The sequence below is a fragment of the Halichoerus grypus genome, chromosome 5 (genome assembly GCF_964656455.1).
Source record: "Halichoerus grypus chromosome 5, mHalGry1.hap1.1, whole genome shotgun sequence".
Classification (NCBI taxonomy): domain Eukaryota; kingdom Metazoa; phylum Chordata; class Mammalia; order Carnivora; family Phocidae; genus Halichoerus; species Halichoerus grypus.
This window is the reverse complement of record NC_135716.1, coordinates 107702999-107730426: the sequence shown is the minus strand read 5'-3', so window position 1 is coordinate 107730426 and position 27428 is coordinate 107702999.

The window sequence follows — 27428 nt, the reverse complement described above, 5'->3', positions numbered from 1 at the left end:
TATTGTACCAATCTTATCTTAGCTCACTTAGTCTATGTCATGCTGTTTAATAAAGCTAAATTGCTCACATAAACAGAATACTGTGCCATGGGCTTTTAGGATTCAGAGGTGGTTTAAAAATATAATTTTTCACTAACATTCAACAGAACAATTTAGCAATAGCTTACAGAAAATTGCAGGAAAGCAGTAATTTTCCAAATGTGCACAAACTGATTCAGCAATTTACAAATTAGAGACTTTGGGGGTGGTTAGGGATGTGCAGTGAGCTAACAAAGTTGTCTTCTCCTAGGGGAGATTTCCCATGCCTCCGGCCATGCTAAGGAACATTGTCCCATTATTTCTCAAGCATCTTGAACTATTTCATGGCAAAGCGCCTTTTGGAAGGTTATAATTGTTAAGTTAAAATTACATTGACTGAACTGATTTAAATTGGGGTTAATTTTTGTAGGAAATGTCATGGCCTCTGTAATTTAAGAGTAATTTTTAGTGATTTGGAAGCATATATTAGGATCCCCTTTGGTATGCTTTTATTTTGAAAAGACTGCATATTACGATGTTTTAGTTTGAGATGTTTTTAAACATCATAGGAAATGCAACTGTCTCATCAGGGCTGTTGATTTGTGCTCTTAACTGAATTAGGAGTTTGGGGTTAGCATTGTTTTTATTGTTTGGGGAGTGTGAATCATAGCTACTGCTGAAAATTTATAGAGTAGGCAGATAGGCATAGTAGATTAAAATAATAAAGAATAAATGTACCAATTGGGGAAAACATCCAAATTTATCATTTTACAGTGTCTGTCTATATTGTATGTTTCCAGTGTAGGGATTAACCCAATGGGTGTAGAAGAATTTGATTTATTGGATGAAGAGAGGTTGAGAATACTTCATTTTAATAACTTGAAAGGTAAAGATTTTATCTATAACAGTAATTTGAATGTGTGTCCTGCTTAGAATAACTAGTTTAAAATAGGCTGGGGGAAAAGGTGCATTTATCTTTTGTAGAAAAGACATGCAGGGTTATAATCTCATCACGTGTACAAAAAAAAAAAAAAAAAAACCTTTGGAATCGTGAAGAAGAAATGTATTTCCTTCAACTTAATTATTTAGTTTCCTACTAAGAAGTTGCTCTGCAGAGGTCAATTATCCTTCAGGGATATCCTGGAAGAAATGAACAATTAGCTTGATTTTCTGTTGAATTTGGAGCTTGAGACTCAGTATGTGATCTATTAAAAACAGGAGATAATTCCTCTTAAACCATGTCCTAATCTACATGGGAGTCTTACACTGCAGGTAAGAAATCAGCAAAGTAATCCAATCCACCACCATGGGGCCAGGACTGAGTATCCTGATACACAACAATCATGGCTTCAAAACATTAAAAGAAAAATCTCTCATGGCGAGCAATGAAGGATAACAGAATTCACTCTTCTTATGAAGTGCAAAAACCTTATGAAAGAGAAATGCCATTTGATTTTTTTTAACTAAACAGAATTGCTCAAATCTGATTAAAGGGAGTAGAGGCAAACATTGTAATTTGGGGTAATCAGGAGAGTGTACGGTTTTACGAAGAGATGAAAAGCAAGAGTAAGACTTTCATAAGCTTCAGACTATCCAGGAGGCTCACTATTACCTAGCTCTGCTCTAAAAAAAGCTTTCTTGCCCCAAGAAACAGAATTTTAAGTGGAGACTAGATTGAGTTAAAAAGCATCCTGTGCGAAGCTTTTCAGAAAAGCACTGAATTCACTTATGCGATGAATCTAGAAAAAAAAAAAAAAATATTTCCTCTCTGGAAATGTCTTTCTCTCTCCTTTTGAGTTATCTTAACATGGGAGTTGTAAATACAACATTCTCTGTCTCTGTCTCTGTCTCTCTCCCTCTCTTAATTTGAGAATGCTAGTTTCAGCTGGCTCTATTTCCATGGAAGTCAGGGCTCTTCTTTAAGCTTAATAATACTGGATGCCCCTCAAGACCTTTAAATCGCCTTCACATCACTGATTTAACACTTCCCCTGAGGACACATTCATTTGTTCTCAGACCTAGGAGTGTGGCTTTTAAACACACACACACACACACACACACACACACACACACCACACACACACACACACACACACATACAACCCCGTGGGGGGAGAGAGAGAGATGAGAATATGCAGAGGGTTCAAAGAAGAAGAACTCAAAAATATATTATGGACTGTGAACTTGCTAGAGTTGTGTCATTTCAACTATAAGCCCAAGAAAATAGTTTTATAGCCGTTGTTGGTTTTCTTTACAAGAGGAAGAGCAGTTTTATCAAAAACCACTGAGTGGGTGGCAGAATAAGTCTCTGCATGGAGAGAGAGTAGAGCTGTCTTGAATGGCTGCTACTTAGGATACCAATGATAATTTGTAATAATACATAAAGAGAGCACCCTGAATTCATGTAACCCATTTCAATGAGATGTAAACATTTTTCACACATTTTTGTTTACTTTTACAGCATTCTGGTGAGGCAGAGTGGGCAGATCTTATTTCTCCCTCTGCAGTTGAGCAATGGCTGTGAGAATATGTGGATTAGCATCTGGTGATACAAGATTAGGTGCTTCTTGTTGAACCCCTTTAAAGTTACATTTTCTGATATGCTTCCCTTTCAGTATTTTTCAGTGCCCAGTTTCACACTCCTTCCAGTCTGGCCTTGGGGTGGAAGGGGGACGTCCCAGGAATTTGAATCAATTGGATAGACCTGCTCTTCGATTTTAATCCTCCTTTTCCCTTAAACTCCACTTCTGCTGACAGATTTAGCATGATCTAGTAACCTTGAACCAACAGACTGGCATTAGGGGCCAGAAGAGATTTTATGAGGAAATGTCCATTCCATCTGGACCTATATCTCCAAAGGCAAGTCCTAACTTCATTGACAGCTTAATGTGTCCAGAAGGATTGGGCAGAGGAAACCATCACAGCTTTTCGTGTCAAGACATGCCTGGGTTTAACCCCTGGCTCTGACATTTAGTCTGAGTCTTCACTTTATCATCTGTAAAATGAAGGTAATATGGATAACCACCTCATAGGATTATTTATTTAGTTATTGATAAGGATGAGTGAGACAATGCTAGCAAATATAGCTATGATGAGTAGCATGCTGTCATTACAAATCCATCCTGAACCAGGCAACTCACATCTCCATGATGCGTCAGCCTTGGACCCAGAATTTTCTTGTGCTTTTTTGTTAAAGCCCCCAAAAGCCAGCTTTCTTTGTTAAGTTCATGTTGGAACACCACAAAAGAACTTTTCTCAGTGTAGTTTTTATATAAAAAATGTATTAAAAATTTGCTTGGCCTATATAGCTTCTGAGGTTTTCTGCCCAATTGCCCTCCAGAGTGTATGGGTTGAATTAGATCAAGATGACTGAGGAACATCTTAAAGAAAAAAAATTGTAACTATGTGTGGTGATGGATATTAGATATATTATTGTGGGGATCACTTTTCAGTATACATATATATGGAATCATGCTGTATTCCTAAAATTAACATAATGCTATGTGTCAATCATAGCTCAAAAAAACCTGGTAAATTAAAAAAAAAGGTGACTGAGGACTCCATAAACTAACCTGACTCCTAAAGAGTAGTGAATTTTGTCATAAGAAGGCCTCACATTTCCTAAAATCCCCTCTGAAGGAGCAACATGTACATGGTGGCAGTTTCCAGATGCATTTCTATGCTTTGCTACCAGAATGGGAGCATCAGAGACTGTTAGGTCCAACAGCACCACACTCACTGCTTGGTCCAATCTGCAGATGAGGAAATCAACACATAAAATGGTCACATAGGTCTTCAGTTACCAAATGGGATAAGAGCCCTGGACTCCTGACTCCTAGTATAGTGCCTTTCATATCTCAGAGGATAAAACATAATTTTTTAATAAATATTTGTGAATACAAGCCTGAAGGCAATGACTTACCAACTCATAAAACCAATGATTCATGTAGGCAACCCAGTTCCTTAGCTGACTAATTCCTTAGCAGGTGAAGGGAGGGTATGTTGCTGATGGGGAAGGGACTCCTAAATTGGCTGTTTGACCAATTGTTTGATGAAATCACCCTCAGTTTGGTCCAATGGTAATTCCAATATCCTTCGAGGTACAAAATAGATCAATTAAAAACAAAGTCGGGGGGGGCATCACTTCCACTGTTGCGCTGGATGAAAGAGAGGCAATGGTTATAGCAATGGGACATTCAGCTGGACAGAAAGAGATGGTTTCCATTCCTGGGGATTTGCAAGATGCATAACTGTGGCTAGTTGTCAATTTTGTCTCATTGAAAAGGAGGTTAGTTCTAGATGAGCCATCACATGTTTTTGTTTTTGTTTTTCTGTCTACAATGATTTATTTCCTCGATCCGTTTTTCCTTCAGTTGTGCATTTATTTTACACAAGGCCTAACAAAAGATGGACACCAAACTCAAGTGCAGAGTTAAATCATTCAAAAGCCTTTCCCTGGGAATTAAGGAGATGTTTGAGCTACCACCAGATGACAGGTGAAATCCACACAAGGCAATTTTAGGTTTTTCTTTTCCTATTTGCTCTTAGAATTATGCATTTTGCTTAATGAAGAGTTGGTGAAACTTCCTCTCTAATAGTGAGTTTTAAAACACCCAGAAGCAGGAGATGGATTTGACTCCCATCTCTGATTTCATCCCTGCATTTTTTTTTTACAGACATATTTTATTCTCAAAGGTCTCTGAGAGTTAGAAAACATTTCAAAGGCTACAGCGTCTGTTCCATATGTACCAGTTGTCCCCAAAAGAGCTCTGCAGAATCACCTTCAATAATGCAGAGCCATTATAGAGCTCTGTTACATCTGCATAGGCACCACATATCTGGATGCCTAACTACTGTGTAATCTGAAGACCTAGGTCTTATAAATGAAGGCACATAAACATAACTACCTGAATTTCACCAGCTCGTAGCCCCTGCTTGCTTACTTTGGAATCCCAATCCCTCTCGCACTGGACTCACTAAGTATGCACACAGGCCCACCCCTGGATACACTGACTTAGGATTAAATCTCCCATGCTCTTTGCAAGGTGTTTCACCAGCCTTGGCAGAATCCTCAGAATGAAGACTCTGCCTAGCACAGCAGTTGTCCTATAGCAGCACTATAAGCCTTTAGGGAGGTTAAGCTACACTATAATGGGGGCTGTCACGGGATGGAGACTCACTAGAGGGAGTAGAAAAGGCCTTCTCCCCAGCTCCGTGCTATACTTTGTCACCAGAGTAGAATAACTTGGGCCCAGAATCTTACAACATCTTCTGTGGCTTCAGTTCTGTATGTCCTACCCTCTCCCTCCCTTCGTGTTGTAGAATGCTGCCCATCAGACTGGTGGTGGGGAGAAGAGTGGTGGGGTGAACTGAGGGACACCGTGCCACCCCTTCCCTTACCTCCTTCCAGCTCAGCACTCTTACGTGCAACCAGAGCAACACTGCTAACCCCCAAAATGTCTGCTTCAGTTAAAACTCAAGCCTCTTTGAAAATTAACTCATGGAGATGGATGTACACGTGTGTGGCAGGGTAGGAAGGAGAGGCAGTTGGACAGGAAAGTTCTCATCCTGAAATCTCTGAACCGAGCAGTTGGGAACGTTGGAGTCACTCAGGTGATGAGCCGCTTCCTCTCGTGCTGCAAGAGTGTCCAGCTGCATCTGGCAACCTGCCAGACTGTTCCCTCAGCAGGGTGGTTGTCCGAGGTGAAGCCTCTTCTCCATGTGGGAGCTCACAGTGTGCCGGCCTTAATGTCTGCTTCAGCTGGCTTCCAGGAGAACAGATTATGCTGATGAGTGTTTTCAGCAGTTCTTTACTGAATAGTTCATATATGGGCCCTCAAACCACAAAATCAGGGGATGAGGGTGGGGACTTGGATAGCACAAGGTAGCCAGGCCTCCCTACTTTGACCTTGAGGGTGTTCCAAGGGAGTGTTTTCTTGTTCACTAATTCTTCCAATTCCCTCTTCCTACCCCTCAGAAGCCCCTTCTCATCTGTGTTCCTGTGTTCCCATTGCTATTCCCCCTTCCCACTCCCACTAAGACTCCCAGAAATTCAACACTCTCATCAGAACAATGGAGTCCCCAGATTCCTCCTTGTGTCAGGAAAATTCCTCAATATGGGGCCTCAGGTATCTTCCACATGCCATGTTTTGTTCCTTCTATCCGGTTTTTGTGGCACCACCAGAGAGCTCTCGCTCAGAACCTGCGAGCGCTGTGGCAAACCTGCTCTCCCACCACCCTCCTCCCAGGATGCTTTCCTTTGGAAGACATGGTGCTTAACATTTGGTACAGGTTTACCAAATAACAGAAATATTTATTTTTTTAACATACTTCTGACCTTGTTTCTTGAGAATAATCCTGGCCTATATGTTAAAGACACACTTGATCCCTTACTTTACATTCCTTGCATTAATCGGTATGAATGGCACCAAATCTAAATCTCTTCTCTCCCATCCCCAGTTTCTCCCTGCTCACAGACATTTGGGTGTCGGTAGAGATGGGAGGCCTGGCAGGTCAGTCTTCACAGCACACGGCCAGAGGCTGCCTCACAGGGTGGTTTTGCCTTGTGCGTGTACAGTAGGTTTCCATGTAAGTTCTTTGGTCTTCGTCTTAGGTTGGGTCCCGCAGACAAAGACCCTGAGACAAAAATTAAGTATAATGAGTTTGTTTGGAAGATGATCTCAGGAAACACCAACAAGGGAGTGAAGGGGAGAGACAGGAAAGGGAAGGAAGGAAGCTCATATGTGTACAGTAGACCGCCAGAGCTGAGTCCACTCCCACCTCCAGGAGACTGTGAGAAGCTGACATCAGCAATGGCCCACCCAAGGGATGGGAAAGATGGGTATTTATTCTCCTCTATTATTAATGAATGCTATTACAGGAGGGATTAACTCCCTCAGCATTTCTGGCAGGCCCTGCCCTCTGTTAGAAAGTAGAGAGCCCTCTACAGATTCATAGGAGCTTGCAATTAGAAGCCAATAATAGATTGCGATGGGACAGTCAGAGCAAAGGGGAATGAGCAGGTCACTCACTTAGCCATCGACTACTGCTCTGTTCAAAGACAGGAGTAGAAGCTTTTTTATACTTTACTGGTCTGTGACCCAGAAATGCGGAAACCCCCCCCTTTCCCTTGGTCAGAAACTACTCCATGCAGTTTGCTAATAGAGTTTTTGAAATGAAAGCCCTCCCTACCCCCACTCCATACAGAAGGATCTAGCAAGGAGGAGAGAAGCCTGGCTTGGATATTGAGTTATCTACAGATAATCATTGGTCTTTATTTTGATACCACCTAAGAAAGTGACCAGTATCCGTTTAATGAAAGGAAATGTAGAATGGAAGAATAAATTTAAAAATTGGGATTTGAATCAAGAACACCTGATCTGAAGAGTTGCGTTCTTTTCGTTTTGTTCAATCTTTACCTCATTAGGGAGTCCCTGAACTGAGGAGACTGGAAACAGTTGCTGCCACCAATGGTGGGAATGACAGGGTTCCCTCACTGGGAATTCTCTGCCCTGGCTGATAATGGCTTTTGCGTCTACACTGGGACCTGTAAATTGGCCTGCCAACCTAGCCAGAATGCAAAATCCCCACTCCATTAAGGGCCATTCAAATCAACCAAAATGTCAACACTCTTAAAAACAGATCTATTAATAATTCAAATGCTTTAGTAACAATACAAGCATTTTCTCACATTATATTAGAAAATTTGACAATGTTTGCCCATATTTATAATTGTAATGCTTTTATTTTTCAGAAATAGTATGATTGTCAAGCACTGATGCATTTGTTTCTGCACTGAATAGCCTGGCTTGATGAAAATTGTCCAAAGCCAGAAGCTCTTATTTAAATAAGTAAAATCTGTCTAGGAATACTGACACGAAAAAGGAAGCTATATTTAGCCTACAACTAGTGATATTTAGGTGTTTTTGTTTCTTCTAATTCTTTGATAATTGGTTATGGGTGGTAACTTTCTATTCAGGACTCATTCTGTTCCACTCGTTGTAAGAGGTGATGATAGAGTTTCTGTAACATAAATCTGCGCACACTAGGTACACAAGTACTTGCATTTACACACTTTCTGTATTCATTCATTCATTCATTAAGGAAAAATACTTACTTGCCGATCAATAAATTTGTCATTACATGTATAAACTTATTTGAAGGACTACAATAAATTAATTGCCCTGCTAAAAAGGAGAACACAGACTTTGTCTTAAGACCTTAATTCAAATCCTATTAGCTGCTTAACATTGAGCAACTGACTTAGACCCTCCAAGTTTCAGTTTCTAAATCTGTCAGATTGTGATATATAATACTTATCTCATGATTGATGAGCGTTAAATTAGATAAGACATGTGAGTAAATTAATATTTAAATCTATGGATGACTCTATGAGGTTGCTATTACTATGCACATTTTTGTAGAGGAGACAATCAGGAGTCCCCCAAATATGATTTCCCCCAGTTGCACAGAATGGCCTCTACGTAGCTAACCCATGAGGACACATTCTGATTTATATACCTGACATCTCACTCTAAAGTTTTCAGGGTTTTATAGAGGTGGAAAGAAGCTTCCACTTATCTCAGGTGACACTACAACTGTTCTTATCAGGTAAGAGACTTAGAATCTCTTTTTTTATCAATTAGATACTCATTAAATTTAGCAAACTTTCATTGATTGGTAAAGGAGTTGAGGCTGGTTAAAGGTGTGGTATCAACTTAACTGGGAAGTCGAGGATGCCGAACAACTCCTCTGCAAGTATTTCCTTTTATTTCCATTGGGTTTTATTAAACATCCAGCATCACAGCTTAGGAAGGCTGTTTAAATATTTGAGCGGGAATTGATTGTGTATTTTGACATAGTTGTGCTTTTGTAGGAGTATCAATGATCATATGGATTGGTTGTCCGTTTGATGAACTTCTTGCATGAGTGGTGTTGACAGTCAGACTATTCGTCCAAGCGCATGTTTGGCTTCAGCATCATTTTGTAATATATAGGGCAAATATTTTTCTTTTGTGTGTGTGGGAACACATTTCTAAAATCACAAAGGAAGACAGAGTGAATATATGATTTTCATATACAAATATTTATTTTATAGACAACTTTTCAGGAACATTTAGCACATAAAGCCAAGTGAATCTATATATCGATTAGGCTGGCTGGTTTCCAAGGTAGGAGAACTTGATTCATCTCTCGTAAATTCACTATTCTCTTTACAGTTTCAGGATTTTCACTGGCAGTATTTCTCCCAGGGTTATAAGGCCTTTGCCACCTACTTGGGCACGGGCAGAGAAGAAGAAAAATAATAAAGGAAGGCAGAAGCATGTACAGAGTATCTTGAAGATAGAATTACAAAGCATAAGAAATGTTTACCTTTGATATTTTTTTATAAGAAACCAAGAAAAACCTAAAAATTATCTTTGTATTTTTTTCTTCAATTTTTTTGACCTACTTTTGGTGAAAGAAGGAGGATGAGGCAATAACGAGATGGGGTCTGGAGCTTGGCCACCCCCCCTCTTCCCCGAGCTCTCCTCTAGCTTTCGCTGTGTGGCCTGAAGGAAGTCTCCTGCAGTCCTGAGTTTCAGGCTTACCTCCTCAAGAATGAGTACAGCTATAAACACCACAAAGAGTTGCTGTGAAGATTAAAGAAGATGTATGCAAAGTACTCAGAAAATAGTAAGTAATTAATAATTGTCAGCTATTTTTATTTTTAACAAGGTTATTATAGCCCCTGGGAAGGCAGAATATCTAGCAGTTAGAATATAGTATTAGAAGTGGGCAAGGTGCTAAACTCTGTTTTTAGCTTTATTATTGACTCACTGTGTACTTGACATTAGTAATGTACCTACTTATTTGTGCCATTTAATTTCAAATTACGTGGAAAATATGATGTTGGAATTTGATGATAATAACAGAACCCTGAAGTGTTTTCAGAAAAGAATTGGAGATAATCGGGGAGGGAACAGATCATGCAGAGCTTTGCTGACCATTGTGAGGACGTTGTCTTCAACTTTTACTACTTCAGGGTTTTAAGTAGAGGCGTACAAATACCTGAATTACGCTTTTAGTTGACTGCTGTGGTTGCTGTGTTGCCTATGGGGTGGGGGTCAGGAGGAAAGGTAAGGAAGGAAGCAGAAAGACCCGTTGGGTAAATATTGCAGTAAAATCCAGATGAGAGTTAACAGTGTCTGGAATCAGGATGGTTGCAGTGGAACGTTTGAGAAGTAATCATATTCTTCATGTATGTTCAAGGTAGAGACAACAGCATTGCAGATGGATTGGATGTAGACTGCAAGAGGAAGAGAGAGGCTAAGAGTGACTTCAAAGTTTTTGACCTGAGTAACCAGAAGGATAAAGTTGCCATCAACTGGGATGAGGACAACTGAAGCCAAGCAGGTTGGGTTGGGAGAGTAGGAGTGCGTCTTGGGACGTGCTACATGGAACAGGTTGATTTAATTCTAGGCAGAGATGGCAAGTAGGCAGTTGGAGATACGAATCCAGAGTTAGAAATATGAATCTGGAGGTCAGACTGGAGATAAAAATTTAGAGATCATTTGCATAGAGATGGTGTTTAGAGCCATAGACTGATGAGATCACCAAGGAGATAAGCATGAGAGAGAAAACCAAGGGCTGAGCCCTGGATGGTTTACTTCACTAAATGATGTCTCCCCCAAATTAAAGGAAAAACCACATTATTCAAAGGAGTCCATACCTACATTTGATTATTTTTATGACTTATAACTGCAAAAAGTATACGTACTCCTGCTTTTGCTAGGCTTCTGCTAAAAGAGAAGGTATAGTAAACACCAAGTGAAATTTGGTCTTTCTGAATGTCTCTTAACTGTCATGGATTTGCATCTGTAAGTAGTAATTAGTGTTCAAAATTCAATAATTTGAAAACCAACTCTCAACTAAAATATGGGCAAAATATTTGAACTAAAACTTTACCAAGGAAGATATAAAAATGGCACATAACCACATGAAAAGGTGCACAATATCATTAGTCTTAATGGAAATGCGAATTACAATCACAATGAGATATCACCGCACACCAACTAAAATGGCTAAAAAACAAAAAGAAAGAAACAATAAACTGTCAGTGTCAAATGCTAAGGAGGATACAGAGCAACTAGGACTCTGATATATTGCTGGTTGGGAATGAAAAATGGTGCAGCCGCTTTGGAAAACAGACAGTTTCATATAAAGTTAAACACATACTCACCATATACCCAGCAGTCCATATTTACCCAAAAGAAATAAAAACCTGTACATGCATGCTTCCAGTGGCTTTATTCATAATTACCAAAAAACTGGCAACAACCCAAATGTCTTTCAACTGGTGAATGGATAAACTGTGGCACATCTTTATAATGGAATACTCTTCTGCAATAAAAAGAAACAAAATTCCGATACACAGCCAACATAGATGAATCTCAAATACAACATGGTAAGTTTTTAAAAGCCAGATTCAAAAGGCTACATATTGTTTAATGTTATACAGATGATCTATAAAGGTGGAGAACAGACCAGTGTTTGTGACGGACTGGGGTTGCGGAGAGGGGTCGATGACAAGGGGTGCCTAGGAATATTTTGCAGGGAGGGAATAGCTCTGTGTCTCGGAGGTAATGATGGTCACATTACCGTATACATCTGTCAAAACTCACTGAACTGTCCACCGAGAAGGGTGAGTTTCACTGTATGTAAATTATATCTCAATCACCCTGATTATTAAAAAACAATAGCGTTGCATTTCTTTATACTAACAATCAATAACTAGGAAAAAAATCAGAACAAACAAAAAGCCACAAGGCTTCACGGTGTTTTTGAACTATTGGGTAGCTACCTCAAAAAGTCAAGAGAAAGCCAGTTACCATACTGAAGCCTTTCCCAAGGGCTAAGCAGGAGGTGGAGAGTCGACGAGGTCCCCTTTGATTTGCTGCATCCAGAAGTACTTTGAACAAAGCCAGTGATATGCTTGCTGTAGTCCGTTGGACAGCATATTCGCCTCAATGAAAGATGACCCAGCCTAACATACTATAAAGTGTCAGCATACAACAAGCTTGTTGTATTTTCAGATCCCAGGCTCCAAGACACCATGTATGGTATTTTCACCCGGGGTGAGGTTGACCTAAAACACCACGGGCAGATTCTCTGGAGTAAAAGATTTTTTAACTACATGTCAGCAATGATTAGTTACAAAGGAAAAGAGAACTTGCCCCATTTGACACTAAATGACAGAACAATGTGACAAAAGCTAAAAACAGGAAAAAAAAAAAAAAACAGTCTTTAAGACAAGAGGCTGATCCCCAGTAGTGTTAGGGACAAGTCTTTGATTACATCTTTTGTCCCACGAATAATAAATCCCTACCCTCAAAAGGCTTTCTAGGCCGGTCTCCTAGATTTTGGCCTGATGACCTCCAAAGTACAATTTGCAGAGTTGAGGGAATCTGACCTGCATTTAATATTTAGTTTCTATCTAGCTCTGTAAAGTGAATTCTGGAGAGGAAGCCACAGAATCTTGTTATCCCCCAATAAATCAGGCGTAGCATGGACAACATGTTTTTTAAAGACCTGAGTAACGGGTTAAAACCCTGATTAGTAAAGATGCTCTTTTAAACCTTTTGACTTAGGCTTCTAGCCAGGCTATTAATTGTAATGTTGTATTTCTGTGAAACCTCAACGACAATAATGATGTACCATGCAAGCGTTTGCAGCAGCCAAGTATGCAGAGACGCCAGACAGGGTTCCTGCCGCAAGGGCTGGCATTAGGGTAAGAAGAAACAATACTTAATGATGAAATAATGGTGGTGATGATGATGATGATGATGACAATTCAAAATAGCATATGCTAAATCACAAATGTGCAGAAGAAATAGTAAACACAAAGAGAGAAGCAGCATATTACAGAGGCTGGACAATCAAACACTTGTGCCTTTTAATCCCAGTTTGATCCCTCGTTAACTGTGAAACACTGGACAACGCACGTAACCTCTGCAAGTCTCAGTTTCCTTATCCAGAAAAAAAGGAGATAATTGCAGATGCTACTGCTTAGACTTGTTAGAATAAAGGGGATCAGGCCTACCAATGTTTAAGTACAGTACACGGCATGGAAAGCATTCAATAGGTGTTAACTATTGGTAGTAGAGGTAGAAGGAATAGAAGCAGGATTGGAAAAAAGCAGCTATTTCTGCAATCCTTTGTCAAATGTCAAATAGTTATACATTTGGGAGTAAAAATAGTGCTTAAAATCATGGGGCTGGAGTGTAATTAGCCAAGGAGAGGATGTGGATAGAAAACAGGATAAGGCCTAGCTCGGAGACTTCTAGCACTCCAAAGTTTAGAGGTTGGCTGGAGAAGGGGCCAATAGGATTGAAATTGTTTTTGTCCTTTTCATTCATTTCAGAATTTCTGCCTGTAACACCTTACAAATTCCCCGCAAACATCGCAGAGATGGGATCGGCCTCTACCTCCATCCTGACGGGTATCTCCGTTCACATTCATTCCTGTCACTATTCACGGAATGTTAAAAAATCAGTTAAATAAACTTCTGTTGGCTTATGGAATTTTAGTCTAGGTCTCCATTGTCAAAGTAAAGCGCTGAAGCAGTTATCTGGATAATTCAGGCAGGACCTCCCAGGCCCTTGGGACCCCTCTCTGTTTCTGCTACTTTTGCCCAAGGAACCAGGGAATCACTTCAGTCCTTTCCCTACTCATGTAACTCTGACCTTACTGTGTCTTTAACCACTGGACCTTGTCACTGAAATAAATATGTCATATCAGAAACAAATACCAGTGAGGGAGGGCCCTTTCATTTCACATGTGGATATATTTTATTTGCATATGGACAATGCTGAGAGCCAGTGAAAAGGCAGATCCGAAGTGTAAAGGATAAATGAAGGCAGACAGTCAGGAACTGAGTCCTTGTCAGTTTGAAAGGAAATCAAGCTCACTAAAGGTGAAGGAGCTGAATTTTCTCCACAAGAGCCTGTATTACCACTTATTGTTATTTATGGCCCATTGGGAGAACAGCAAGAATACTAAAATACAGGAGAACATTTTGACCCATGTCACAAAACACCATGTGAATTTATAGCCTCCTCATTAGAGATATTTTTCTAATCAAGAAGCAGCACTTTAGCTTCACGAAAAGGGATGTGAGGGGGATGAGATGTTTTTGATTAAAAACAAAAGAAAGCCTTGGAAATTTTACTTGCTCAAATGTCCAGGTTGGGATAAATAACAGCAGAGGAAATGAAAACCTCACCAGCAAAGGATGCCCTCCCTTTTGTGTGACTGAATATAAGTCCATGGAACTTGCAGTTTTGCCCAAATAAAGAGAAGCCACCAGCTCTAACTGAGCATTGACCGTGCCTGTCAGATCTTATCTTAATGAGGCACAGATCCTAGGACAGGAGAGGAACAAAATGAAGCAGTGTGATAAGGTACACAGTGCAGTAATTGGATCAAGCTGAGGCAGTGGTGGTCCTTAACAGCAGTGGTGGGCACAAATGAAAGGGCTGTCCCTTGTGAATAATTTGCTATGTTTCAGTTTTCACTTTTGTCCATACAGTTGTGTTTCAGAAGAAAAGTCTAAAAGCATAGATTTTCCTTCTCCATTTGCCTCCCAGAATATTCATTTCTAACCACACTTCAGCAAATGTAACAACAATGGCAAATCTTGGGATGTTTCAAATCCTTTATTTACATGAATGTAATGGACTTTCTCAGATCTTATGACCTTATTCTACATCCAGCAGAATCCCTATGTTGCTAGCAGAGTCTTGCAATTTGCCTTGCATTTTCCATGATTTTCCAGTGTTCCCAGGAAATGCTAGCTAAATATTGACGTTGAATGCTGTGAAATAAGGTCTCCAGAATAAACTGAGGTCTTGTTACAATTTAAAAAGCGTGTCGCCCCCATGGTCCACCACATTCTTATGACAGTTCTATGGATATTGTTAGGTAATCTATTGCTTTGTAACAAACTACCACAAAACTTAGTGGCTTAAAACAACAATTTATCATTTCTCCTCATTTTTCAATCCGGATTGGTCTCAGTGATATGGTTCTCCTGTTCCATCTGGTGTCTGTTTGGGCTGGAGAAGAGAAAAAGTCTTCTTTATTTACATGTCTGGGCCTCATCTTGGATATCTGGAACAGCTGGGAGCCAGTCTGGCATCTCTCTCCACATGGCCTCTTCACGTGGCAGACTTGTAGTTTCTTGTGACATCATGGTCTCAGAGAAGTCTGATGTCTTCCATGGTACCTGGTTTCCAAGAAAGAGGTAGAAGCATTCAGTCTTCTTAAGACCAGGACTTGTCCCATAACATCACTTCTGCTACATTGTACTAATTAAAGCAAATGATAGGGCCACCCTAGATTTACCTCCTAGGAGATGAAGAAGTACCAGATGTGTACAGGGGGCAAGGACTTGATGGTGGACATCTTTAGGGGCCTTAGAGATGCCTCCTGACTGCTCTGGTGGAGACTGAAGATCATCAGACATTGGATTCATTGCTTGTAGATGGTTCATTTCTAGGTTAGAGCGTATTATTTCAGAGAGATGAGGAACTTTAGACATTTAAAATAGTGTTTCTCAAATAATTTTATGGTTATCCAAAGCAGAAAACATCTTATATCATGAACCAGCATATAAAATTGAAATTATATATATATATATATATATATATATATATATCTGTAACATATATACTCATATGTATACAATATCCCTATACAAACATACACAGAACAATAGTTTCATGGGACAATGTTGATCCTTAACATGTGCATTGAACTCTGCTATTTTTTTTTATTCTGTTTCATTTTAAGGAAAGCTGGTCTTGACCCATGAAATTGATTTCATGACCTACCAATGGGGTAACATTGTGATTTGAAAAATAGCCATCTGATCCTATCTACTCATTTTACAGATGAGCTTGCTGAGGATTCATGGGTTGGGCTACATGTTAGGCAGAGGGAGAACTAGGATGCAGGTCACCTGACTCAGAGGCTAATGATGTTCTACTGCACCCCACACTGCTCTTACGGATACAGAATAGCAGTGATCTAATGTGAGTTATTAATTTTGCTTAGTTTATACTTTTACATTCTGGTCTCCACAAAGGTGATTTTTTAAAAACATTTTCTTTCTTATTTCCCTACAACTTAACTATGCTTAGTATAATTATTCAAGTGTGAGCATTAACTCACAGCACTTTCAAGCAAGCACATAAAGCATAACCTATTCTCTGCCTTAGGACTTTTTTTTTTTTTTTTTTGGTAGTTTGCTTTCTTTACAAGTCTAGGACATGTAAAGAAATAATTAAAAGCCATAAACTCATGATATTTACTTATTAATGCAAAGAGGAGACATTTCTCGACTTTAATGCTACAAAGAACCAGAGCAGTTTCCTAAGGGAGGTGGTGGAGATGTCCACAGGAGATTTTGAGGAACAGAGCTGTCTTCCAGGAAGAGTGTTAGTGTATTTCTGCCTGGAATCTTAGATTGACTAGATGACCTGTGAATCCAAATCATTACTCACCTTGGTTTAGTGGTGTTATGGGGCTGCATTAACTGATGGCCCAATTAGCTTTGCAACAGTAAAACTGCTTATCAAGTAAACTAAACTATCTCTAAACACTGCAATTGATAGCTCAGAGCTGCACAGATGTTACTTTGGTTTGGTTTTCCCTGTAGCTTGATGCTCTACAGTAGCACTATCCAAAAGAAATATGGTGTGAGGCACATAGGTGGCACTTTTATATTTTCTAGAAGTCACATTGAAAAAAGTAGAAAGAAACAGGTAGAACTAATTTTTTTAAACGTTATATTTGGAAATAAATTTAGACTTATAAAAAAGTTGCAAAAAGAGTGCAACATTCCATACACCTTTTCACCCAGCTCCTCTTAATATTAGCATCTTGCATAAACCACGGTAAAGTTATCAACACTAAGAAATTACCATTGGTACAATACTATTAACTAAACTCCAACTTCATTTAGATTGGTAAAATTAATTAACTCCACACATCCAAAATATTGTTTTGATATATAATCAATATACAAATTATTAACAAGATATTTTACATTCTTTGTTTTGTACTAGACCTTCAAAATCTGATTTGTTTTTCACACTTACAGCACATCTCAGCTGGGACCAGCCACATTTCAAACACTCAGTCACCATGTGGCTGGTGACTACCATGTAGAACGGTTACCACACAGAAAAGAGCTGTCGTCAACAACCTACCTACTCCTGTGTGAATTCTGTGTAGGGTACTGGAGTCCATGAAGCACTGACGGGAGAGGCCAAATAGTCTGCTGTCAAGAGTACCAGCTTAGGAGTCAGGCAGAGTGGAATTGTGTGTATGTGTATGTGGTTGTGTGTCTGTCGCAGAGATGGAGAGGGAAATTGCTGTGGCTATTTATTTTTTAAATGCCAAAGTAATTATATCTTTTAATGTTGTGGAAAGAATTTAAAAATTGATTATTAGCAATAATCCTATCATTCATCCACACAATAAACTGTCTCTCTTTTGGTATTTATTTTAGAGTTGTGCCATTTGCTTAATTTTGTGTATTTGTAATCAAAATACAGGTACCACCTCTTAACTTTGTCCATGTTGTTAAGTATTAGCTTTAGAATCTGAAGACTGTTTATGTGAAGGGTGTAGTTACCTAAGGTGTTTTTAAAATCAATGGATCAGGCTTAATTTATTACTTGGAATAAAATGTACTTATGTCTTGTTACGTAATGAGGTGGCAAGTTCATGGAGATGGTTAGATGTGTTAAAAGAAACTATCAATGGTAATAATAACCACAAGAGCTAACACTTCTGAGTACTTACGCACAATCACTTGTGAACCTAGCAATATGACTCCAGAGATCTGTCTTAACTAATACCCTACTTCTGTCTCTTGTAAAGCTTTTTTTGTTTTTTACATTTCTGAGTGTAGTGTAAGTCAATTTTTGAAATCCTGACACATACAGAGGATTAGGAACTCACAATAGTGACTCTACCAAACTTATAATTGTCTTTGGGATGCTACACTATGGATAACTCTCCCACTTTCCCTCCCTTCCTTCGTCTTGGGGTTTTTTTGTTTTTTTTGTTTTTTTTTTAGATTTTATTTATTTATTTGACAGAGAGAGAGAGAGAGCACAAGCAGTTAAATACGATCTTTGTGTTAAGATGATGACTTTGAGGGGGGCCTGGGTGGTTCAGTCGTTACGCATCTGCCTTCAGCTCAGGTCATGATCCCAGGGTCCTAGGATTAAGCCCCTCATTGGGCTCCCTGCTCGGCGGGAAGCCTGCTTCTCCATCTCCCACTCCCCCTGCTTGTGTTCCCTCTCTCGCTGTGTCTCTCTCTGTCAAATAAATAAATAAAATCTTTAAAAAAAAAAAAAGATGTGATTTTGAAATCCAGATTTTTTGAGCAAGATAAAACTTTTCCCCCATTCTTTTATCTTTCATTTAACTTTCCAAGAACCAAATTTAGAGGATTTAAAGCATGATGTTTCTTTTATTACTCAAAGAGAATTGCCCTTCTATCTCTGCTGGCTAGGCCATGAGACTCGCTGCCCTGGCATGGAAGGAGGCCATGGGGAAAAGGAAATGAAAAGCCACAACTTGACCTCTTCTGTTCCAGGAAGATTTGGGGAAGAAGTAGGCTGAGGTACAGTGAGGAGGTCTCCCTGCCCCTCGGTTGGATCCACAACTCTTTGGTGCAAGGGAGTTTAAGAATCCTCCAGATAATTTTGAGATCCTGAGAATGTGAATGCTAATAGCATGGTGTGGGGAGGGTCTGAAGGCTCTTATAACAATCCCAACCTTTGCAGTGGGTCTCTACCTACCTTAGTTTAGAAATGATGGTACCATCACTCTTTGGGATGAGCCTGGGGGACCATCACTATTTCCCCTTGGCCTTCGTAAGGTTTAAAGGAATTTTCCTGCGTGGGGGTGTGGAGGCACTGAGAGGCCAGAAGACTGCCAGAGGTTGGGATGAAGAGCAGGAGACTCCAAGACGAGCCGGAGAGGAAGGGATTTAAATGGTTGGGACTCTGGACTCTGGAAATGAACACCAGAATCTCATTTTCCAAAAAATATGAGAAAGAAGCCTTATATCTCTGTAGCTTGAGTTCATGGAACAGAACAGACCATTCATAACAGAGGACACTGGGTTATTTGTAGATTCTCTCCCTAGCACTAGCACTAGGTTGCATTAGCTACATTCATCCATATACTCTGACAACATTTTTACAACTCGCAGGGGGAGGATAACATAATTTGAATTACCAAAAAGGGACTGTTAGACCAGAAGAGACTGAGCATTCTTAAGAGAATAATTAAACTTTTAGATCCAAATTCACCAGGTTGGATCAACATTTATTTTCTCCTCTATTAACTCTTGGTGTAAATGTGTGTGTTTGTGGGTTGAGAAGAATGGGAGTTTCCTTTCAATGAAATGGGTAAGATTGTGAGAAAAGTACATTTTTGGAGCAGAAGATCAAAAGTTCCATTTTGGAGATATTAAATTTGAGATGCATATTAGACATCCCAGAGAAAGGATGAGTAGGCATTTAGGTATGTGAGCCTGATTTTCAGAAAAGAGGGCTGTGCTGGAAATAAAAATGTAGGTGTTATCAGCAAATAGATGGTATTTTTATGCCAGGGCATGGCTGTCCCTTGGCACCTTAAGTGTTTGAAGAACATATACTTTTCACCAGTATTTTTTTGGTAACCACTGCATGCAAAGTTAGGTCAGGGGGATAGAAACTTAACTGATCCCCCCTTTTCTCCATCATAAGCCTAAGGCAAATGGAAAAGTGGGTATGGACTTGGATGACCTAGAAGAAGTGTACTGTACTCAGCAGGATACAAAATTCTCAGACATATGCGTGGTTGCCCATAAGGAAGGGAGCAAGGCAAACTTCCATGCTCCCTATAAGCTTAATGGAAGGTACAGTGAGGACGTTATTTGCATGTCATCTGGGTCAATATTTTGAAAAGGGAAGTCATATCCTCTTGTGGCCTTCTGGTTTAACACAAAGGTCGGAGATGGGAAGACATAGAAGGTTCTCTATCTCTGACCAATAACAAAAGCCACTTACCTCCTACTGTTACTACCTCTTTACCTTCTTCTTAAAATAACACCTGTGAGAGCTGGGCCTGAATCTCCAACAGTCTATTGGGGTTTCCACCGCCCTTGCATCACATTCATGCTTTATTATGAGGAGACATACAAGGCGTGTAACTCACCTTCCCTTCCCTTCCTTCCATTTTTACTCTCCATGTGCACCTCACCTCCACACATCCATCTTCCCTGAGTGTGTTCAGACATGACAGTGGAAGTAAATGCTCTATTTCACAACACTGGAGATGGATGCCATCTTCCCAAGTAGAGGCATGTGAAGCGATCTGCTCTGCATCACTGACATAATATAAAACTCTCACTCTGCTGAGGTGTCGGCAGGCCCATTATCATCCCTGACTTGTTTTCAGGTGCTGATGTTGCAGAGTTTATCTTGTTCTGGAAACAAATGGAGTCTCCTTTTCTGAGAAGTCCAAGCAAAGCATAGGAGAAAGATTAATAATAATAGTAATAGCAATGATATTAAGTATGCTAATATTGGTAGCTACCATTTATGCAATAATTTCTGATGTGCAGGGGTACTCTGTTCATTTCTTTGCCTGCCTTATCTCAGATATGTGGGAAGTGGGGTTTGGGAGAACATATATAGGGGAGGGTTGGAATTTTGGCATCATCTCTCATCACTGTGTGTGATGTGGGACCCCTTTTGCCTTGACTTTTTCATCTGAAAAATGAGAGCAATAATAACGAGAAGAGTAAGAGTGCCTACCATATAGGGTGGTTTCACAGACTAAATTTTATAATGTATAGAAACTCATTTTAACATATCAAGAAATTAGAAGACTTGGCACATAAGTGATCCATAAATATCAGGTTTATAAATACCAGTATTACATTGGTCCTCCTGTCAAAAATGAGAGAAAGAAATCAACAGAACTGAACCTAAACTGCACCATGATAGGTAGAACGTCTAGACTGAAGTTCGGTTTTGCTTAAGGCTATACATCATCCAGTGTCCAGCGGCCAAAATATCCCCATTAGACATTTCTGACGTTTGTATATAAATGAACGTTTCATTCTCCTATAAGAGATAACAGTAAACACATTGTGTGCTGTATCACACAAATACTTGTTACATCACTCTCAAGAGAAGACCACATATTCCCATTTTACTTGACTTTAGTGCCAGTTCAGTGTGCAAATGAAAGCAGCAACAACAAAACCCCCACAGCTGTGTGAGAAGGTCGACATACCTCACCATAACCACATTGTGCCCGGGTGACAGAGTCCTGACTTTACGTACGAAGGAGTACTTTGTAAATTGTAAAGCTCTTATAATTATTACCCTGGGATGCCTATTGTGTGAGTACCAATACCTAGGAATATTTGTACCATCTGGGTAGAAATAAAAAGTCCCTGAAAGTTGATGTTATAACTCTCAATGCATTTTTCCTCTCTATTTTTCTTGTTTCTAATGTTGACAACCACCCACATGGTATTCACTGGTTCTCAGTGTAGCCCACAGAAATGCCAGCTGGCTGAATGCCAGTGTCAGGAGGATGAGATTGTTGAGAGCTTCCTCATAGCAAAACCTCGTCAACGACAAGCATTGTTTCTGAATCTGAAATATATTTCTTTTTCCGTCCCTTTGGTTTTTCTTCCCACCTGGGAATGGGACCCAGAATGGGTTACTAATTATATTGTGGTAGCTGTGATTCCTAACAACACCAGTCCTCATATTTATGCAGCATCACTCACTTAGCTGTACCAGCTAATATGTGGAGATCGGATGGGGCTGTCAGCAAGCACATGCAGCAGCACAGGAAGTCTGCTGTGCCTCCTCGTTGTTCCACGCTGGCTTTTTAAAATATGATTTGTTTTCTCCAAACCTGTCCAAAGCATAACATCCAGAGAGAAACATGATAAAAACACAAAATCTGCCTCCTGCCTATTTTTGACAATTATAACGATCTTTGTTTTAAATTAATAGAAATGCTAAATTTTCCTGTTTGAGAATCAGTGACCACCAAAATTCAAACGCAAGCATTTCCAAACTCGAGACCTTTCTTCTATCCTAATAACAACTTCTAAGGTAGCAACACAGACTCTAGGGAATATGCTTTAGTTTGAAATTTAGTCTTGTGTACATTGGATTGCTGATTAGAGCAACAAATGAAGGAAGCTTGCAGAGTGCACAGCACTTCCTAGACTGTCTAAAAACATGTTATCTTTTACTCAACAGGCATAATGCTGTAAAACTGATCTTCACTGGCTTGAGGACCTATTTTGGCCTCCCAAATTTCCCAGCCAAAACCCAAGGGATTCTAACTGAATGTTTATGCATAATGAAAATATACAGTGAACCTTCAACCTGCACATGAGGTGTGCATACCACTATCATAAGTAATGTGTTACTGTGCTTATATTAATCTGCCAAGGATGGTAGCAGTTCACTGACAGGATTTTTTTTAGAGAATATGGAGTTAGGATTGCTAGGTTTGTCATTCAAGATGTTTTGGTTTACATTAGGTGCTGTGATTGTTCAGAATACTGTATTACCTCATGTGGAGCACGGTCTCCTACCAAGGCTCCCAGAGGTTGCCAGGAAGGATCCCCATTTGCTTTGGATTTGGGCACAACAATGTAAGAGAGAGATTGGTTGGTTTCCCTCTTCTATCATAGACCTAAGGTATCCCTGTGTCTGCAACTCCTGACAAAGCACAATCCAGTAATTATTTACAATGCAACTATAGTTTGGAATACTTTAGTCGCTCTCACTCCGGATATATTGTGAATTTCTCAGCAGAAAAACAGGTGAGTTATTATTTATTGAGTATTATGTTCTAGGCATGTTTTAAGGGCCTTGCATGTGTTAGTCCACTTAATCATCACAGTAATCCTAGGAAGTGGCATTACTATTTTCCCAATTTTCAGATGAGGACACTAAAACACAGCAAGGTTAAGTGATTTTCCTGGAGTCACACAGTTAGTTAATAGTAGAGGGGAAATAGGCTCAGGCCCTCCCACTCCAGGTAGAGTGTTATTAACCACTATGGCCATAGACTTTGAGAGACAGCTTTTTTGTAGAAGGAGCAATAAGGGAATTTTCCAGTATTAATCCAGAAGAGAGGCAAAGAACCTCTGATTTATGATACATAACTTCCTGGCTTTTTAGGCTATTTTGCCATGTTAGCAATAGCCTCTCGATTCCTTAATTTGGGGAAAATTCTAAGTCTATTGTATCCACACATCTCTCTCCATTGCAACAAAAATATTCTGAATGTATAACATACTGCAAGCATATGAAGAAATTGCCAATAGTAAGAGGTATAAGCATAAAGATTCCTTCAACATGTGTGGTGGTAATAGAATAGATGTTTACAGAATTGGATTGTTACCCAGCCACAGTTTTAAGCCTTATCCAAGAAAGGGATAAGAGTTCCCCTTCAAAGACACATAGTTAAATCATTTGGCAGTGAACATAGATTAAGGAGCACTGCTGTGCCCTTCAACTGGAGGGAATTTGGACATCATATTTGTTGGCCTCATACACAATTATAAGACATCTATAAATGCACTGTGTGGTGCATTTGATGAAGGACTAGACATTTCCAGGTACCTTTGAGTAGATATTTTGTGCATGAGGTGTGCATGGCTTCATCATGATGAAATGAGTCTTGGGTCCCCTGACTTCTGAACTGTTGCAGGCATTTGAGGTATTACCAAGTGACTGGGATTCCCAAGGAACCTAAGAAACAAGGGCCATTTGAAACTCTACCCTTGGAGATGTGTATGTAGGCTTTACCTTGGATAGGACTAGGAGAGAAATGAACCACGGGTTCATTTATTTCAATCCATTCCTTATGGTTCCATATCACCCAATCCATTTCACCCTGGAGAAATATCGATAGCATTTAATTCTTGGCCTTACCCAAACAGTGAGTCCTTTAGTTGTCCATTGTTACCTCCTGATTATTTTCATTGTTGCTCCACAAAAAAACAAAAACCCATTAGCAGCACTTGTATATGATTTGGTTGATTCTTCTGCTTGTTTTTATACACTTAGAATCCTAAAGCAGCTCTGCAAACAAAAGGGTGTCCAAGTAAATCTACATGTTAGGATAATTCACTAACCAGTGGTTGCACTGCTAATTTGATTTTGCTGCTGATCAGAGATAGGAAGAGAATAGTAATTGAAATGCATTGCAACCAATTTGTAAATGTTAGTACACATTATCAATCATTGTTATGCTATTATGCTATTAACATAAATTATCACAAAGATGTAATTTAAAACTGTTAACTGACACAGGTATATCTTATTCCTGGTGACAATTACATATAAAGGAAGGAGGTCAGGTAAATGTTGCATGGTATTACTGAATGGGCTATTGATGGACAGTAGTGATTAAGTGACGTTAACATTGAAAAATTATTTGTTCCTACTATTTTTAAAAAATTTTCTGTTATACATGAATTTGGGATATCATATTCATATTCTTAAGAGCACACCTTTGGGGCTAACTTCTCAAAACTCGCTATTCTGTTTCATACTACTCTAATGTTGATTTTTAATGAGTTTTTTCACATTTTTTTAGCTTCGTACTCAGTTATAGGATGTTTTCTTTAAAGAGTTGGAAAACTTTAAAAAGTTAGAAAACTAACTCATTACTAGTGAATTCTTGGTCGACTACATGAACTTCCAATTCTTTTGTCTATTGATGCATTGTGTCCTATATTTTTAAGCAAATTAGGACCAAGAAATAATAAGCTTATGCTTCAAGAGGTGAGTATTCACTTTGAATAAGGGAACTGGATATGTGGGCAGATTCTGTGTTGAGCCTACGATATGGTGAAGGAAGACTTCCTGTTTTCCTGTGGAACTTAAGTTACGTACTATATGTGGCCTTTGGGGTATAATAATGGAGGTAAACTAAGATCTATTATATGATGAGTGATAAAGCCAGATGACGAACTTTGGATTTCTCAGGTTTAAGCTTTGAAAATCTTAAATGCTTGAAGCTTCTCAGCCAGAGGTTAGGTTGTCAGTGGCTATCGCAATGAAAATACTGGACAAGTGTCATGACTGGAAATGTTATGTGAGATCTTACCACAACTCGATGTCAAGGACAACATGTAAAATGACAAATGGGCCCTTAAGAGAATAATGTGCTAACACTTCATCTCATCCCAAAGGGTTCCATCAATTCTAGGACTGTTGAGTCTATGAGGGTCGTCTGTTACAAGTATTTATGAAATGGAGATGACACAACATATGTGACATTCTGAAGCTGTGAAATGGGATGGCTAGACTGATTCCTTGGTGCTCAGGTCAGAAAATAATTGCACATAAATATAGAGAGAACAAGCTATAATAATTTTTATGTTATTCTTAAATGTGGAGTGCCAAATGCCAAGTCAGGACATAGCAGAGATGTTTCTAAGTGGTAAGTTCAAATAATCATAAAGGATGAAAGATGGATATCATCAAAATTGTGCATGAAAATCTCAGGAAGTTGCTGTATTAAAGACAGAGACACTCTCAGTGAATCCAGCTTTATCCCTAGGTTGGGTAGATCAGTATTTCTGTGGAGGCAGAGGTGGTGGGTGCCTGTTATTTAGGGCCATAATGCATGAGAAGTATATATCTATAAACATCAGAATCGGAGTCGACATAACAAGGAAATTCACATAAGGGGTATGTAGGAACTGGGGTTGGTTGAAGGGACAGATTTTTATATTTCTACATTCCATCTACAAGTCTCCCTGGGATAAACATGCACTGAGTGAAAATACTGAAATTGCTGGCCTAATTGCATTATTTAAATGGTTATTTTTCACTTTCTTACTCTCTTTTCTCTTCCTCTTTCCTACCCTCCTTACCCTCCCCTCTCCTACTAATGCTCAACCGTTAGCATTATTTAATATCACCCTGTCTCTTTGAGGTGGAATAGAAACATTAAGCCTTTTTTTTTAAAGAAAAACTTATATATGGTCTATTGTCATCTCTAAGATCTGTAATTTTTCAAATTTCGATGTCTTATTTTCTGTTAGCAGGGATTTTTAAATTTTTTGTAGGCCAGACCTTGTGAGTAGATAATGAAAACTAAGGACATTTCCCCAGAAAAATTCACTAGATACACTTAAACTCAATGTAAAAAAAAAAAAAAAATCAAGATTCATGCATGGCACTATAATTTTCAACTAGACCACCACAGATTTCTCCTTCAACCAGCAGGTGGTCCACATTTTTATGGTCTAACATTCTATCCTGTATCATTACTTTAGAGGGGAACTATAGTGACCATAAAGACAGTACTAACAATGAGTAGCTAACATTCATTAAGTGTTTAAATCCGTACAGGCAGTATTCCAAGTTAACTCACTTGCCATTTACCACAACTTGAAGGTAAGTGTGCTGTTGTCCTGATTTTACTTTAAGGAAACTGAGGTACAAGGAGGTAAAAGAATATGCTGAAGATCGCACATCTAGTAAGCAGCTGAGTCATGATTCAAGCCCAGAAAGTCTGGTTTGAAAGTCCAAGCTATGAACCACTATGCAATACTACTTTGCTACATAAGAGAAACCAGATGTCTTTTCTACTGGCCTTGGTGAAAAGAAGAAGAAAAGATGTTGATGGCCATACTATAACCATTTAACTGTGACTCTGTGAAAATGGTCCTTTCTAATCAGGAATGTGTTCCTCCTTAGAAGAGAGTATGTGCCTCTTCTTAGTATTTGAAGCTGGCTGTTGATCTACAACAACACCTAACTAGTCCTACAATCAGTCCTCTTGGTAAGCATTTGAATTGATTTCTAGCAATTTTACAACCCAATTCTGGATTCCTAAAGGACTATACTACCTTCCAGAACAGTTTAGTTTCATATTACTATTTGTTTTAAAATCAAAATATAATTTCAAAGTGTTTAATTTAAAAATGATATTATTTAAGACTTTTGGTTGCAAGTATCAGAAATCTAATTTAAAGCAACCGAAGGAAGAAAAGAAAAATTTATTGGATCATGATCTACAAACAACTCCTGAACAGTGAAGTTATGGAAGAAGCAGGGAGGCCTTGGGCCTCAGGAAAAACTCAGACAGAGAAGCTAATGCTGATGGATGTATCTTGTTTTCATCTGTTCTCTCTTTATTATTCATTTTCTCTTGCTGCCAACTGACTTTCTCCAAATGGCAGAAAACATGAGCCACCATAGCTTACAAGTTTTATATTTTACATCTTATAAGAGGGAGACTGTTTTGTCATTTTCTTAATGTCAAGTTCAATAATCTAAGACAATATATTTTATTGACCC